Genomic DNA, 18,659 nt, shown 5'->3' on the forward strand with positions numbered 1-18,659 from the left:
TTCTGCAGAGAGAGGGGAGAGGTCACTACGAGTTCAATCCCAGCGCAGAGGAAGGATATTCATGCTCACATACCAGAAAAAGCACCTTAATGCTATTTACAGACCCTTGACACTGTAAAACCGTGGATGGGACTCAGTGGACTCATGTCTTCTAATGCAAGGGCTAAATCTGTGTTCACCAAAGTAACGACGGTTTCTTTTCCAGCGTGCAGCCGACTGTGCAAGATTCCCTATGTCTCCTTTTCCCCTGCAGTGTGATATTTAAAAATGGGAACTGAGGCCTAAGTGACAAGCATCATCCTTACTCCTGTGTGTTCACTAGGAAAGGCTTTTTTTTTTTTTTTTTTAAGTATCAGGTACTTATAACTACATCACACAGTACAGAAAAAGAAAAATAATTCAAAATACTCCATCTACCAGGTTTACATACTTTAAGACATTTCCATGCTTTTCCTATTATAGTTCTCTAAAGAACAGAAAGGAAAAGTTCAACCCAACGATCACACAGAAGCCACGTAACAACCTTTGCACCACACCAAGATTTGGGGATCACTTAAATCAATTTTGATATATTATATCAAAATATAATAATACCTTATTGCAGAAGACTGATTTATTTTGCACTGTAGAATGGAACTGAAAGTTCTTGAAGGCTCTGGATGTTCAGATATAAAGAAACCGACCAATAAATGAAGCTCCAACCTGTATCTAGCACAGCTTCGCCAGGGTCTGCGAATACAACAGTTGAGTAGCATTAACACAAAGGAAAAATTTTCTGCTAACCTCTTCATGGCTGGAAGTCAACCTCTATTAGTCAAGGCCAGCAGGTCAGTTAATTCTGGCAAAGTGGAATTAGGGCTGGAGTGTAGCAAGACCCATCAGAAGGTGCCTGACTTCTCCAAAGCAAGAACCTGCCTCCGCAGACTGTTCCCTGCGGTCATATTTCTGTGCCCTGCTGAACCCATGGTAAAGTACATGATTTCCAGTTAATGTATTTTCCTTCCTGGATCCTGATGCGGAAGGTACCTGTAGCTTATAATATATGGTGACTTGTACATGACTGCATACAACGCTACGACACTATTTTACAAGCTTTTAAAAATACCTTCAGACTTTCATAGTTTTAACGCATAGTATTTTAATATTACATATTCACTAAAGAATTTCTGGTGCCCAGGCACTCCTTCTCCCAAAAATAAAAAATATTTCTACTCTTCCACGAAATAATACGTTGAAAATTACTCTTAAAAATAAATTTTTGAGTGTGCAGGGACCACGGTTCAATCATTTCCCAGGATGGGAGCTGTGAATTCCCTTCCCAGCCTGAATCCTTTTGCCTGGATTGAGTGCACGAGCCCTTGCCCTTGACATTCTTCTGGAAATGACTGATCCCTTGGAGAAGATCTCCTCTCCCAGCAACCAGGATGCTTAACTGTGGTGCCACATCACGGGGCAAGGGCGACAACGCGGCCTGAACACCAGCGTAAATCTTACCCCGCTTTCTAATTAAAAGCACATAACTACTCACCAGGGTACCCGGGACCTGCCGTGGCTCTGTCACGCAGCAGGCAAGCTGAAGATGAACGACCTGATAACTCTTTTTCCAAGTGAGATTCATAGCGGGTCCTGCAGGCTGTCATGTAGCTCCGCCACAGCGACTGGCCAAAGAATTACTGACCAATTTTAAGCCTAGAAAAGACCATTAGATCAGTCTGATCTCTTCTGCAGCACAATACATTAAATTTTGTCCTGCTACTCTTGTACAGAGGCCAAGCTTGTCTCTGACTGCAGCACATGTTCATGGTGTCTTTGGCAAGAATGTGATTCTTTTTGCCATATTTTGTCATCATTTTTGCAGGTGACCCACACTTGACCCTTCTGTTCATTAGCACATTAGACCTTGATTAGTCTTTTAAAATTTCTCCACTTATGTGAGCTCTGTTTTGCTTACTTGTTTTACTAGTGAATAAATTGTTCCATCAAAAATCCCCTCAGTCAATTAATTTAGGTCACTTGGGAGCAAACTATCCAGCCCTGTTGATTTAAAACTATTTTTTATTTGTAGGTATTACGTAGTATTCATTGCACCGCAAAGCAAAATAACTTCACACTAAAGGAGTGCATCTGTTTCTCTCCAAGCAAAACCCAGAAGCAGTTCATAAATATCAGTATTGATAACCTTTCCGTTTCCATCTGGTAACAAGACAACACCACTCTCAGGATTTCCTTTTGTTTTGGCAAAGAGGAAGCAGTTGGTCAAAGCCAGCAGAAGAGGTGGCATTTCGCTGGAGATACTAACAGGGCTGTGACAGGGAATATCTAAGATGGAAAAGCTCAAAAAGCCCTAAAAGCTATGAAAATTCACTCAGTGTCTTGAAATACACAGACGTAAAAGGGCACCATGATGTGCCACTGCCTGCACCTGAGCGGGGACTGCAGTCATTTCAAGAAGGGACGAGCCGGACAGACATTATTGCAATAATGATAAAAGCTAATGAATATTTTTCTCTCTTAGTGGCACCAAAAAAAAAAACAAAAAAAAAGTAATCACTCACAACAGATCTCTCTCTTCTAGGAGCTTTATATATTTACAAAATTTAGAGACAGGTTTTATTGGGCACATTTTGCTCATGTTTTTTGTAATAAACCTTAATTTCTCAAAACTCCAGTTTCAGCAAGCATTCCTTTTCTTTCACTCTTTGTGGAATAAGAAGTTAAAAGCATTTAACAGTGAAGGTTCTAATTGTCAAAAAGCCACCCATAAATACATGTAAGACTATATCTATTACACTAAGCTATTTAACACGAGAATTATCAGCAAACACCCTCCTCCCGGCTCTGTATAACCTCCTCCTCAGTTCCTCTCCGTTGGGTGCACAGAGACATTAAAAGCAGTTAGAAGGTTTCTGAAAACCCTTCTAGCCCCACGGTGCTCTTTCCCATCTATTCCCATCCATTTGCTCAAACGGCCTCGGGGACACAAAATTCTCTCTGTAACTCGAGAAAGTAAATGTTGATTTACTGTGAAACATCTCCTGTGGCTCACCGCCCGGTAGGAAAGGCACCGTATTATTTATTCTGTTAAGTAAAATAAAGTTATCATAAGATAGCAATGGAAAATTTACACTATTTTCTTAAACATTGTTTTGTTATCCCTCGGTGCTCTACAGCACCTGGACTTTCTGGCTGTTTAGTGCATAAGGGCAAATGCCATTTATTCTAACGGGCTCCACGCTGGGGCTTTTCTACCTCATTCCTTGTTGAAATTGTTATTCAGAGAGTGATTTCTCACTGCCTGCAAGCATTCCTCTCAACAAGTTATGCACAAAACTGCAACAATACACTTATTTTTTTATTATTTTTAATTTTCATGAGGAGTCATGAAAATGAAAGGCAGTTCAAAATCATGAATTCTTCTGAACCTTCAAAAAAAATATAGTCACGTGCTATTTGTTGGATCAAAAGCATTGTGGCGAATATAATACAGCGCACACAGAAATAGAGAAGTGAGGAGGGAGAAGGGTGCATGACAAAGCTTAGTAACCGTTGGCATCGACGCCAGGGAAGTACAAAGTGAAATCTCACTCTCAAACATGATTGCTGGAAGGCATCATGAAGAGCGTGATGCCGTGGAGGAGAACAAAACCAGGAGGATGCTGCCTCCAAAAGCAATAGCACAGGGAAGGATGTGGGAGCTACGGGTGGAGATATCAGCGTTGGCTCCTCGTGTGACGTTACAGAAAGACAGATGCCGTAACGCTCCTCTGAGATGGCAGGATCCAGAATCAGCATTTTGAGCTGTGAAATTCCCCTCCAGCCTCCCCACTGGGCTCGTAAAACATTACTGTGACACTGATTATTTGAATGAATACAGCAGTAGTTATATCTATTTATGTGACCTTTCTACAGCCCGTTATTGATCCCCACTAACATCACCAAAGACAACGTTTTTAATAAAGATGTATGAAATAAACTTAACATATACAAATAATAATGATAGCGACACCAGCTCTGGCATGGACATGAATTCATTTTTTGCGAAAGGACAATGTCCTGGAACAGGTTATTCCTTCCAAGAGGATATGGGTAATATATTTAACCTGCTGGATTTGGAACGCTCTTTTTGCAAAGTGGATATCACAAAATCACGGAATAATTTCATTTGGAAGCAATCTCTGGGGGTCTCTAGTCCATCTGCTCAAAGAGACAGACCCATTTGTGCCAGCGGTATTTTCATCCTAGTATTTTATTTTATATTTTATTCTTGATCTCTGGTGCTAAACTGATTCTGCAAAGTTTCCAAAGTGCTAATTTGGAGGAAACCCTGACTTGCAAGAAATGTTTGATCATTGCCCCTGACCCTAAAGCACCTATCCCCCTGCTGGGCTTTGAGCAGGAAACTCAGCGGGCTACGTTTCCCCTTGCCATTGATAAATTGATCCCTTTCCCTTAATTGCCACTCCTTCCTGGACTTTGCTTGGCAGCGCTGACAGAGGCTCAGAAGCAGAACATGGCAAGCTGTTTGAATTACAAGGGGCTTGGTAATACTTTCTTTAACCATTTTCCTATTAATCTTTGTAACCCCCCACTCAAATGTTGTGGCGTTGCAGGTATTACACAGCCTGACCTTTACAACTACCCATTACTGACCCAGAAATCCAACATTAACATGAAACTCTGTTCTTTCACAGAGGGGAAACCCACGCAGTTAATTGTGAAGAAATTATTCTGTTGGAATAACTGGCTGCAGGTGCTTGTTACAGGAAAGGTATTAGAAAATACCAATTCCTTTTCAAAGGAGTTACAGAATTATAATTTATGAAGGCAGCATTCTTTTAACTAGTTGTAATGATGAAGTCTCGCGTTCACAGCTCAAATGGTAAGATGCCTGAATGAGCCCTTCCAATTACGAACAGATTATACACAGCATCAGGGCAAGGCCACCTTATCTGGAGCGATGGGAGATCAAATAAAGGCCATCAGTGCCCTACAAATACAAACCACCGAGGCTTGCAGTGTTGAGGGCTGGTGATTAATAAGAGGTTTAAGTTGGAATTTGTGATTGTGAGTCTCTACTACAACAACAAGAAAAATTACAAACGTTGGAGGAAAACTGGTGCAACTGTCATGGTTTGGGAGTGTTAAATTGTGGCTCAAACTTTGCTGCTTTCGGAGCATGACTGGTGGTCCTGCTTGAGCAAGGGGGTTGGAGCAGAAGACCTCAAGTTCCCTTCCAGCCTGAACCATCCTGTGACATATCATCTGATAACTTACTGCCACCCTTCTCCATCAGAGAGAACAGGATGAAAGGCATTTCTTGTGACAGTTTATCTTCCCAAAGAACCATAGATCTGTATTTGATCATACAGGAGAATTAATTCACCTGTGCTGTTCTGCTTCCAGCACTATAGAAGGTCTAGAGCCCAACTTTGGAAGAGTTACTTTCCAGGAAAGTAATTTTCTTAGCGCACCTATATTTGCAAGATTGAAGTACTTTAGGGAAGGAACAATACCTTTTTCTGATGCCATAGTATGTCTGCTATCATGAAATTACACCTCAAAGGAATCTGCAAGTCTGAACATTACTATTAGTGAATAACATGGTTATGGCAGGAATAAAGAGACAGCCCTCTTACATGCAGACTTGCCATGCTTTTTCAAACAAGAGGCAAACTTCCAATTTTGGGAGAACCTCTGGTTTGTTTGCTTCCTTCTGTACCTTCCTTGGTGGTTGCGCTCACAGTGGGAGCTGGCGCAGGACAACTGGCTCTCTCACCAAGTTTCTTTAACCAGAGACAATACCCTGAAGCCTGGCAGTCACCAGGGATGTTCAGGTAGGGATCTGAAAGGTCCATGGTGATCATGTGCTGGTCACAGCTACCTCTGCTGCAGCACCACTGTATGTGTATCAATAAAACAGACAACTCCAGGAAGCTCCTGATCTGACACATCGTTGGTGTCTCACCAACATCATCAGTTTGCAAAACCCAGATACAAGCTGGGAAAGAAACAAAAACTTCAAACTCAAAACTTAATCTGTGGCCGTACGGGGTCAGCTGGTCTGGCATCACTAAGCCTCTAAATGTGCAAATAAATCTGGGTCAGGCAGCGAGAGCAGGTGAGAATTGCTTTTCTTTCCCATATAGATGGGCTCCGAGAACAGAAGCAGACGTTTCAGACCTATAATGCAGACAGTACTCTCAAACCTTGAAACTCTCTCAATAAATCCACTAAAATCCCTTTTATTCCTTTCCCCCACCGGTGGCTAATAAAACAGCAAGTTGTAGGTGGGGGTCCTTTGAGTCCATCACGGGTTACACACAGAGGAGGGCTAAAATGCATAAACCACAGGCACTTTTAACCCCTCGTTTATTTAGAATACCAAATACATCAAAGGGAATTTCTGTTAATGTGTACATTAAATACTCACAGGTGGCATATGAAGCAGGTCTAGATGCTTTGTTCAGAAAATTGAGCCAATAGAGTTTATGAGTCCTGCGCAGTAACGGCACCTACTACGTGATTCAGAAGCCAGGTATGTAATTACCGCCAGTCCTGGTCTGCAATTCTTACACACACAGCTCACAAACCCCTCCTGTCTAAATCTGTCCTTTCCCTGTGTGCTAATTTCTTAGGAGGTCTCGATATTTGAGCTTTGTGAATATTAAATTCGGTTCTGCACTGAGCCGTACGAGCTCTGCGGGGCCTTTCACACGCCCTCAGTGAAGGGGGTTTCTGCCGCAGTTTACGGTCTTGGCTGGGTTTGAGTCAATATACGCACACTCAACTGTTCCCCTGCGCTTAATGAAGGTCATAAAAGCCAGTGAGAGCTGTTATACGTTCTTATTTGCATATCCAGGTTGAATAATCCCCTTCACTTGTGTGCCTTACTAGCTTGCTGTACGGCTAATCAGGAGTACTAGAAAAGAGAGTTATTTTACTGGCCCAAAACTTGTACAATGAGAACAAAAAAATGATCCCTCAAGGCTTTTCTGTCTGGTAATTAATCTTCCTAGAAGACTACACTGATAAATAAATAAATAAGTCTCACAGAGCCACTGTTCAAGGTCTTCTCTGCCAGTCATCCACTACCTAAGCCCTACCACTTCCTGAAGGTGAATGCTCAAGAATATGCATAATTCACAGGCTATCTTCATTTATCGGGCTCACCATCACCCAGCACATTCTCTTCCTCCCCTTGGAAAATCTTTTCAGGCTCAAGTTTCCAAGAGCAGACATGAAGAAAAAAAAAGAACAGACATACCAACACTATAAAAACCTTAACGTCTCTGCGCCAGGTGTGAAGAGTCCATATAGAATGCCAACAGAAATAGAATATATGGAAAATAGGAGGAGAGAGAACTTGCATTTGTTTTGTTGTTCGTTGGCTTTAAGTATCTCCCAGCACAAGCCTCAATTATAGGAGGTCGTGTAGAAACCACCTACGCTTCACAGAGGGAAGGATGTGAAATGGCCAATGCCTAGAGCAGGAAGGTCAAATGCCTGAAGGCTGGAAGGCATCCCCAAAGCATCTCTTACCACTGCAAAGAAGTTAAGGTACTGTCCTCTATTAAACTGTATGTTAGTAAAGCTCTAAATCTGTCTTTCCAGAATCCCTTTGTCCATGTGATTATAAAACAGTTGGTGAACATTTATTATTTCCCACTATTTCTACAAAGCCTTACCTTAGTGTTGATATCAACTTGGTTCTTCACTGCTCTGCACGCTACAACGCAGACCACGCCAAAGCAGAACGAGTTTTAAAAACGTTGCTAAGGTCAAAGTCTTGCAGCCATTTGAGCTGTAATTACAGACTTCACGAACCCAGAGACTACAGCACAGCCTGCATGGGACCTCTGGGCAGGACCATGCAGCCTACGTACAACTGAGGATAAACCCAAACACACTCTAGACCTCTAGACCAAGGGGAACTGGACACAAAGTGACTCAACATGGGCTTTCATCCTTACCCAAACGCATCTTAAATCACCTAAATCACTCAAAAGAGAGTTCATTTTAAATTAGTTCAGACAGTACAAAACTCAAGGGGAACAGGATGAAGTCCAGCCTAAATCCTGTCTGTGCCACAGCTTCATCTGTTGGGACTGTATCAAAAATGAACTAAGTACACGGGCCAGGAAGACCCCAAATAGGTTCAACTGAGATAAGCCATAGCTGCAGCCAAAAATACCCAGCAGCTGTGAGCCAGGCATTAAACCTCCTCAGACAAACACCGGTCAGATTTATCTTGTAAACCAGAAGAAAATACTAGAGAAGCTGCACTCCCACCAGAAATGAGAATTTCACGCTTGTTGAATGCTTTGCAGACAGCTTCCCATAGCAAAATGAGCAAATCGGAGAGAGACCAATTTAAAAGTCTTTCTGTAACACATCAATATTTACCAACAAGAGAAACCTGTGACTACATGCACATCTCATTTAAATTAACATGCTTTCTGCTGGTGAAACGACATCACTCGAGACGAGATCAAGGCATAAACAGCCGTGACCAATGCAGAACTAGCGTCGTCTCACATACAGAGCACCCTATCTCATCCCTCCCGCCCTGTGAAACCAGTACACCTACTAAAGTGAAGCTGATCTGGGGCCAGTGGAAGGACATTTCCCATTGCCCAGAACCAAATCTGAACCAGGCCAAACAACGCACCAGTTGCCGAGTAGAGGAGAAGGACACAGCAGCTCCAGTGACACAGGCAGCTTTCCCACTCCTGCTACGACTGTTGGTAAAAAGAACGACACCAGAGAGCAACCAGCAAAATTCCTGGTGATAGAAGAGTGCCTGAACTATGGGACACTAAATAAATAAATTCTTTACTGAATCCTTCTTGTTTCAATATAGCTGTGGTGCTACACGACCTTATGTGTCATGGTGAGCAAGTAACAGCAGCTCCCACAATAACAGAATGTCTAAGAAACCTGTGGATATACGGAGAGAGGAGGGTAGAGTAGGATGAAATGGAAATGTTTAACCTCTGAATATTGGAGAAATTCAGGCTGAAAGATGTGTAGGGAGCTGTGTGCTGGTTGTTTCTTTTTATGGAAGAAAATATCTTATTTGAAGATATTCAATGAATTCATCAGTTTTATTCATCAAAAAGGAAAAAAAATGAGAGGGAATGCTATAAACATGTAAGCGCTTTCATGGGGAGAAGTGAAAACTGCTTTAATCTCATGAAGAAAGGCACGGGAAGAAGCAATGGTTGGAAGCTAAAACTAGGGAAATTAAAACTGGAAAAAAAGGAGGGTTTGTTTTTTTTTTTTTTTCGAATAAAGGATAATAATCACTGGAAGAGACTATTAATCACTGGAAAGTTTCTTTTTCATAGAAAGCAAGAAAGTCTAATGTCACATAGCTCAACCCTGCTAGGTCTTAGTCAAACAGATCTGGAGGGCAGGTCACCCTTCCAATCACCCCGGGGTGCCCATGCTGTGAGGAGGAGCGTATTCAAGAGGTGCCTGAGAGCAGGAAGGGATGTTCTTCACCAGGGGAAATACCAAAATTGCCTTAGATACTAAATGCACCTTTTAGGGAAACAGTCCAAGAAGTAGAATTGCTAACATGGTTGCTCTGGGGTATTCCTCTCAAAATGTATAGTGCGCCTCACGTTGGGAGGATGCAGAAACTGTTATAGGAGGATGCAGAGAATCAGATATGCTTAGAGAAAAAACAAGAGTATAATAAAAATGGACAAAAAGTATGTTCCAAGTTTGGGCCTCTTTTTGGCCAGGTGTCACCACAATCTGCTGGGCTGGGTGAGTCCCACCACTGACAATGTGGGACTTTTTATATGGGGAAGTATGAGATGGACTCAGAGGAAGACTTTGTGAGCAGCCCGTAACCAGCACTAAGGTATCGCTACAACCAGGTGGTGGCTCCTGGTGGGGACGTGGGATGGGAAGGTGGCATTTCTGCCCTGAAGCTGCTGTCTCACAGAGACCTCACAGCCCTTGACAAGCTGAGGTAGATCTTCCTGAAGGTGAGTGTGAACCCTCAACGCCCTGCGATTCACATTCCGTGCAGTCTCTCTGAAACTTCACACAAATTTATCTAAGGGCTTTGTGCCAAGTTGAAAGAATCGAGTGAAAAACGGTTATGGTTTGGTCTGTGGCTGGGAATATTCATTTCCCCATCAGCATTCTAGTCTCACCCCTATTTTAGGGCAAAATCATGAGACTGAAACCAAGTGCTCAAAGGTTAAAGAACAGGCAGGTAATCCAGTCACTTAAAAAGATTTGGAAGCACATCCATAAGGAAGTATTAGCAGTTACCATAAATGCTGCAGATATGCAAGCGGACACAGATAAGGGACAAAAAGAAGAAATAGCAAGTTTTCAAAGATAAACTGAGATTTATCCATGTTATTCCATATAAGTCGAAACCCCTACTCCCTGTGAAATCCGCAGGGGGCAGGCATTCATTTTCAAAGCCCTGCCTGAGGATTTAGCTATGGGATTCCCATTAACACCACGGGTAAATCCCTGCACACCGTCCCAAAAGTCTCGCGCCAGAAGCAGGGAGTGACAACACAGTCCCAAGATACAGTCACAGGGTATTAGAGACGCGAGTTACCAAGTGCTACCTGTAAGTAAGGACTGAAAACACCTTTTCATGGAAGAGAATTGCAAAAAATATAAGCAGCAAATAGGAACAGATTGTTAAACACGTTTTGTTAATACCAGACTGTGGAAATGGTACACTAAGGTCAGTGACAGGCCACCAGGAAAACTAGGGGAAGATAATTCAGGACAGAGAATTAATATACTGTATTTACAAAGTGTTTTTCTGTTCATTCCTAAGAACATGAGGTAATTTTCAGCAAAGCAGAAAGAAGCCTCCTTTAAAAATAACTATAAAAAAAACCAGTTGCTCCAAGTTTTCATTTTCTAACATACATTCTCCCCTGAAACAAATGAGATTTTGTGATGTCATCTGGAGTGTAATGGCACCAGAAGAATTAGCAAAGAGTGATACTGGAGGGGTGAATGTAAGAATGATGAGCGAAATTTAATTAGACTTGAAAAAGTTAATGAGAAGTTGTGTATAATATATGAAAAAAAGCAGAAAAGATTTCAATAAGTATAAGAGGCATTTCATCAAAGATTTTGCCACTGACTAATTATAAAAAGTAATTAAAACAGTGTTTGTATGAAGCCCCTATCTGGAGGGGAGAACAATAGGATACATAGAGGGATAAATGGATAAGAGTTTAAAGCAGAGGCATTAATCAGAAAGTGAGAGTAAAGGACCTCTCCCCGCCCCCCCCCCCCCCCCCTCCGTTCTAATGAATCTTAGTTAATTGCTGCACCATTTCAAACCAAGCATTGGAAGAAATGTTTAACTCTGCTTTCATTGTGGAAGTTAATCTCTTATAAGTTACTCTCCGAAATAGCTGCAGCTACAGGAAAAAACCATGAAAAATAGATTGGATTAAAGAGCTAAAATATATCCACCCTCTGACAGAAAAAACTGAAGCTTTGAAGAAGAAAAAAAGATAAATGTGGAATGGTTTTTAGACCACTGGGAGGATGTAGAGGAGGATTTCCACCTCGAATGTCTCAGGATTTAGGAAAAAGAAATGCTTTTTTTTTTTTTGTTAGTTGGACTCGATGATCTCAAAGGTCCCATCCAACCAAAAATATTCTGTGATTCTGTGAAATGCCTTTATCAAACACAGCATTGCCCTGTGCCCTGCCCCCAAAACAGGGCGAGAGTGCGGGGTCGGAGGGGAGCCAGCCTGAGCCCAGCTTCGCAAGGAGGCAGAGCTTCCCCGGGAGACAGGGGCAGGAAAACTCAGTCATACATGGCTTTTATATAGAAAACGTACTTCCTTCTGCCCTGATAAGCTCCTTAACGGTTTTCCAAAGCTAAAAACATATTTAAGTGAACATAATGATGTCTAGCATAACAGTCTTTACAGCAAACCAAATACTCAGTGTGCCACATGAGGTGAAAAAGTAATTCTCTTAAAACCAAAAACGATTAATCTGATCAAAGGCACTCACTGCACAGCCCTAAACCGGCAAAGAGAATGGTAACTGACTTTTAATAGGTAAGACCATTAGAAGTTAGAAAGATTGCTTTGGCAGAGGAAGGGCAGCGAAGGTACCTCCTGAAAGGCTACGAGTTCCGGTGTCTGCCAAGGATGGGGATGGGTTGGGGCCATCGGGTTGTGGGTAGGACAGAGAGCACAGGGTGGCACAGAGAAGATGGACCTCAAGCAGTCAAACTGGTAAGGGCTGAATTCACCACCTGAATGATGATCATTTTCTAATTAAAAAAACAACAACAACAAAAACAACAACAACAGCAGCAGCAGCATTGTTTACTTTAAGGGAAAAGTCATTCAAGAATATTACAAGTTAAAGGGAAGAACTACTGCCAGACGACAGTAGCAGGAGAAATTAGCAGTAGATGAAACACGTTTATGGTGAGGTGTGCTACAGAGAGCAATTTTCTGTAGCTGTGTTGTCGTATTTCAAACGTCTTAAAAACGAGCCCAGCGAAGCAAGAGAAAATTGAGGACATAAACATGGAGTTTCCCCAAGGCGTTTTGTGGTGTTGGAGCCTGACTCGCTGGGGAGGTGAGCCACCACCCGCCCCATGCCACAACAAGCTGCTGCTTCAGCCAAACCTTCTGCCACCACAAAATAACACGTCTTTATGGTGCTGCGATAGCGGGGAGCAGTTAAAGGTCCAACCTTTCGGTTTCACCTGTGCCTCCTACTTGTTAATATATGGCCATGTCATTCCAGTAAACAATTCTCCAGCAAAAATACATGGAAAAGAAAAAGAGCAAAACAAATATTGCTTCCAGGGAAATGCTCAAAAGCATAAAAACATTTTTTCTCTGTCAAAAGCTGAAAACCTTCAGATGTTCAGATGAAAGATTCTAGTAAAACCATGTTATTTGCCTACCAATTCATTTAGGAAGGTCGTTTGATTAACCTTCATTGCTTGTTTTGTCATCGAGAACCTGAAATACGTGTCACAGGTTGAAGAAACCCTTCAGCCCGGCCCTGCCCACCCTAACTCCATCCCTGACCCAGCCAGGTCCCTGTGACCCTGCCTTTCCCCACCACCCCAAGCCCTGCCAAGCCAGAGAGGAAACCTCATCGTGCAAAGAGCCAGGCAGAAAGACAAGGGGACCACAAACCGCAGATCATGTTTCCCCTCGTGCTTTCTAGGCACCTTCATGTCCCCCACAGGCACCCTCCCCCAGAGGTCCCGTTGGCCACAACAGGTTGGGTTGTCTTTGCTTTGAGCATAACGGCAGCAAACGTGGGGCTGGTGGTCTGGGAAGCATGGCTTTGTCTGCAAGGCCAACAACTGCAGCTCAACCCACAGAGAGAAATGTGGCTCCAAAATCCATTCCAGGTGTAACGAGAGCAATCAGTATCAGAATAACCCCAGGGGTTTAATTCCACCCACCAGTTCCCTGGATCCACCTGCCTCCTCATACACTTTTTCTGTGTCCATTGCTCCCAGTACCCAATTTTTAACGTTACCTCCTTCCACACCCCGTTCTGACCGTACAGCACCTCACGCAATGAGGCCCAGATAGTCGCAAATCCATAGGCATTGCCATGATGTCCTGATGAAGATCTCAAAGATGCAAGGATGGCACATGCTTGACCTGCTCCTCTGCCTCTAAGACACGCTGCCAGGGGCACTTCCACCTTCCCAGTCTCCTCAACTTCTCCATTGTCCACCCTGAAGCTCTTCCCAGTTCCCAGCTTGGGCTGACGATGGGCATGCTCTCTCCGGGATATCCAGATTGCGCTGAGCTCCTTCTATGTTGTAAAAAAATAAAATAAAATAAAAAAACTATTTTTGAATCTCAAGTAAACTTTTTGTCTCAAACTTCTGAATTCCTGTGTGAAAACATGGTTCCTGCTTTTATTTCTTAGCGCTAGAGAATTCCGTAATACACTGCAGTCATACATAAAGTCATGAAAAAGGAAACAGCTTCCCACTGCAACTAAAATACTAAAATGCCTTGATGCAGCACACACTCTGAACACAGGAAAAAAAGGCAGTGTGATTTTTTTTATCTTCTAAACGTCCCTGCCATCTTACAGGCATTTATTTATTAATGTCTATTATGAGCACAAAGATAATACACAAGCATGCTGTTCTTTCATATTTTATAAAACAAGGAAAAAAAACCAGTCACTGCAGACGAAGCTGCCATTAATTCTGCTTCAAGGGGAACCCAAAATGCCTGACAGCTTTAGTAAGTAAGAAAATGACAATCTGCACGGTAGTAAAGGTACAAAGTGCCTACTGCCAAATTGTCATCCTCCTTTTCAGGCCAGGAATGCTCTTTTTTTTTTCCTGATAAGACGATAATGAGAAAACCTTGGCTTCCTAATTTTGCTCAGTCACTTTGACACTTTTCCACTAGTTTCTAGACTTGTCAGTTCCCGCTTTTTCCCAGCCCCACTGCTTGGCAGGACATGGCTTTACACTGAAAATCAGCAGTCCAGCACATCGCTTTGTATCTTTTTACATTTCCACAGGCATGAAAACTGTGATGTTAAATTGAAAAAGTCACCAGTAGTTCTTAGAGCAGAGACTGCCTCTCTCCTCTACCAGCATTCCTCTCTTTCTGGCTCATCCACTGCTCTCATTTTCCCCATGTCCAAGCAGCGATGCTGTCGAGGGGCTTCCTCCTCCAAGGGTTTTGCTCCAGGCAGCTCTGACCATCCAAGGTGCTCCAGCAGGAGCTCTGAGCACCAGAAAAAAGGTGCTTATTCATTTCACCTCCCTCCAGAAACTATGTGGTCCTTAAAAATAAGCAGGCTGCTGCTGGTCTCTAGAGTATAGCTGCTTCACAGCTACCTGAGGAGGCACGTAAGTGAAGAAATCTCACGTGGAGATGCTGAAGGAGATGATGAAAGTGAGGAAGCTGATAGATCTGGTGATCCCTGTCAGAGGGGAACCTCAAAAGATTTGCAAGACAGAGATGGGAAGAGGCAGCAGGCAGTGTTAGGAGAGTGAAGGATGAAGAATATGACAAGAAAATGTCTATGCTGTGACTGGGAGAGTGGTAGAAGAGAGGAGATGGAGACATACAATCGCTGGCAGGGAACCTGGAACGTCCCAAATTCTGCCTCCAAGCAGAAAAGTCAAGGAGCTTTATTAAAAGAGCAAGAGCAGATAGGGGGTGGCTGGAGCAGGGGAGCGCAAAATGGGACAGAAAATGCAGAACTGCCCAAAAGCAAAGGAGAAGCTGGAAGGGAAAGCAGAGAGAAACAGTACAAATAGGAGAGAAGGTCACCATCACCAACGCTATCATCTAACCTGAAGCAGTGAAGCCTGGGAGAAACAGAAAGCTGCTGAAGATCAGGGCCTGATGAAAGGCTTGTGTGACAGTTTGGACCTGGGTGTTATGGTGCAACGTTGTGGTGGTGGATGGGAGAGAAGAAGAGGGAAGAGCAACAGGGAGGGGGGAACGATGGTAGACATGGTGGCAGGGATGAGTGTGGTAGATGGAGAAAGGGCCACTGAGGTTTGTGGAGGCTGAAACATGGACTTTCAGTGATTGGGGACAGTGGGAAAGTTAGATTGAAGTAGGCAGAAGGGACGTGTAGAGCTGATGGGGACCATCGAAAGGGAAGGACAACCACGCTGAGAAAGCGTGCGTCAAATGTGTGGAGAGAGGGAAGGAAACAGACAGACTTTGGGTGAAGGAAAGAACGATGTTGACTTGGTGATATCACCCTAATGCAAAATACATCAATAACCCCACAAACATGCTTCCTTACCCTGGTTTTAGGAAGCACGTGTGTCTCGGGATCAGGCAGCTGAGGTCCATCTCCACTGGGTTCATTATGAGACACAGCTCTGATGTGGCTGCCTACAGTGGCGAGGTCCAACTTTAAGACTCAGCAAAGTCCTTTTCTGATCCTATTCCCAATCCTATTCCCCCTCTTTCTTTTCAACATTTCCCAGCTGTGGACTTGATTGTCACACCCTCAGCAACACCCTTTGAACTCACCAGGACCAGGCTGCTTCTGCGCTTCGGGGGTTATTTTCTCTCCTTTCAGAAACATAAGCACCTTCAAACTGAATATGAAAAAGTAACTGAGATGAGAAAATTATGCCAAACCTGACTTGAAAAGACCTCCATTTCATAAGAAAACTAGAATTAAAGTTCTCTTACCATTTGTTTTTAGTAGATAGGCATTAGTACTGGGCAGAACGCCAGAAAGACTGAGAAGTTTTGAAACACTAAAACCTTTCCCATTTCATGTGAATCACATTTTTAAACATCTACGTTTTGTCTTAGAAATCACTGGCAGATGTTAAATCATTTTAGACACCATAATTAAAAACAGATTAATACTCACTCAAGATGAGTCCCCTCCTATCAATAAGCAACAAACTAAAGGGAACACCATAAAGGCCAAAATAAAAATATAGTTGCAGGGTGCACAGCAAAACATTTAAATACATCTTCTTTCTAAGGGCTGGCATTTCTGCAGGCAGACGTACAGCTCCTGGGACAGATTGGAGGATAGATGGAAAACTAAATAAAGCCCAGTTTCTCTTCACTCTAAGAGATTAATTTTATTAACAACCCCTATATTCTATTCGCGTGTTGCTTTTGAGTCTCATCCCCAGGATCAAAAATCTTAGAATATAGAATTATCTTGTGCACTGGAGAAGGTTGGAAATAGACTTTTTTTTTTAAGCCATGAAACAACATTTTGCCCAGCAAAGATTTATCCCTACATACCACAAGATAAAAAAAAGAAAGTGAATAAAATAAAAGGAAGAGAAAAAAAAAAAAAAAAATGTTATCCAGTGTGGAAAACTGCAAGATATCCCACTGAAAAAGAGTCAGCGTGCTACAGAAACACAGGGTGAAGAACCATCGTGCCGGCTGTCGTTCTGCGGGACGTTCTCTGCATGTTACTGTGAGTCACAAACCAAACGTGAGCAAGAAATGTCATGTTATTGCAAAGAGGACAAACGGGCCCTGGAACGTCTCAGCTGCAGCAGAAACTTCAAAGCTGAAGAAGAAACCCCCTGTGCCCCTTGGTACAGAATTACGGCATCCTGAGTTTCCAGCCGTGTCCTTACTGACAATATGGGCTACTGGGAGTGAGGCCAAAGAAAGGCAGTGGGTATAATCCGAAAAACAAACACAAATAAGAAAAACACCCCCATGAATGACCTACAAGGAAAGAATGAACAAAGCAGGATTTTTAAACAAAAAGACGACAGATCATAGAATGGTTTGGGTTGGAAGGAACCTTAAAGATCATCCAGTTCCAACCCCCTGCCCTGGGCAGGGACACCTCCCACCACACCAGGTTGCTCAAAGTCCCATCCAACCTGGCCTTGAACCCCTCCAGGGATGGGGCAGCCACAGCTTCTCTGGGCAACCTGGGCCAGGCTCTCACCACCCTCACAGCAAAGAATTTCTTCCTACAGACAACAGTTTTCAAGGTCATAAGAAGCTGTTGTACGCTTACACATACACAAAAAAATCTCTGAAAACAACTAAGCCGTGTTCCTTAATGCAAAATGTACTTCGAATAACAGTTACAGGTGGTGCCTGCATCTGTGTTTAAGTGTCACTAGCATACAGCTGGCATTCTCACACCCAGCACTGGGGTTACTGCAGTACATAAATAACTTTTCTGCGAGAATAACAGCAGCAAGAGGAGCGTACAAGAAAGTCTGACTTATTAATCTAATAGCTCATGCCTGCTTTTGGGTTTATCAATCTTAGAAATATTAGCAATTTATTCCAATGATCACCAAGAACAGCATTCCTGCCTTCTGTCCTGCTCCACCTGTAGGCTAAATCCAATTAATGCCACATGGCAAGAAAATGTCACTATGAATGATCAGGCTTTCTCTGCCCCAACTATGCATTTTCCTGGCTCAGCCGGAGATTCAAAGCCTGCTCACAAACGTCCACAGGCCAATCTGAGTTGGAGGAAAGGATGAAGCTGTCAGAGAGGTGAGAGATGAGTTATGCTCAGTGCAAAAGAAGTCAGAATGAGAAGAGCTGAGGAATACGCGGGTGATGGATGTCAGCGGGGAAACGGTGACAGGTTGTTCTCAAAGTACACCGAAGAGGTAAAAAAAATAAAATCCAATGAGCTCATTAACTTTTGCCTGAACTGAGCCCCACCTTTCAGAGACTCTTCTCTCTTGGCTTAGACCATTTTACCTAATGCTGTACTGGATGAGTCCCGTGGGCTCCCCAGCCCCACAAGCCATCAGGACCCTGCTCAGCAAGACGCAGCCTGAAACCCCCCGGTGGCTTTGTGAAAGAAGCACTGAGGTTTTTCAGACAAACCCTCTGCTTTGTTCTTCTCTTCTCTCGACTGGAAACACGAGCGTAAATTCTACCCCTGAGCCCAGAAGGGCGTTCACTGGAAGGATGTTCAATGACTGTCCCTAAAGGGGCTCCAGGACAGCTGGGGGGGAGGGACTCTTGATCAGGGAAGGGAGCCATAGGATGAGGGGGAAGGGTTTGACACTGACAGAGGGGAGATTGAGATGAGATCTGGGGAAGAACTTCTTTGCTGTGAGGGTGGTGAGAGCCTGGCCCAGGTTGCCCAGAGAAGCTCTGGCTGCCCCATCCCTGGAGGGGTTCAAGGCCAGGTTGGAGGGG

The sequence above is a fragment of the Numenius arquata genome, chromosome 6, assembly GCF_964106895.1.
Source record: "Numenius arquata chromosome 6, bNumArq3.hap1.1, whole genome shotgun sequence".
Lineage (NCBI taxonomy): Eukaryota > Metazoa > Chordata > Aves > Charadriiformes > Scolopacidae > Numenius > Numenius arquata.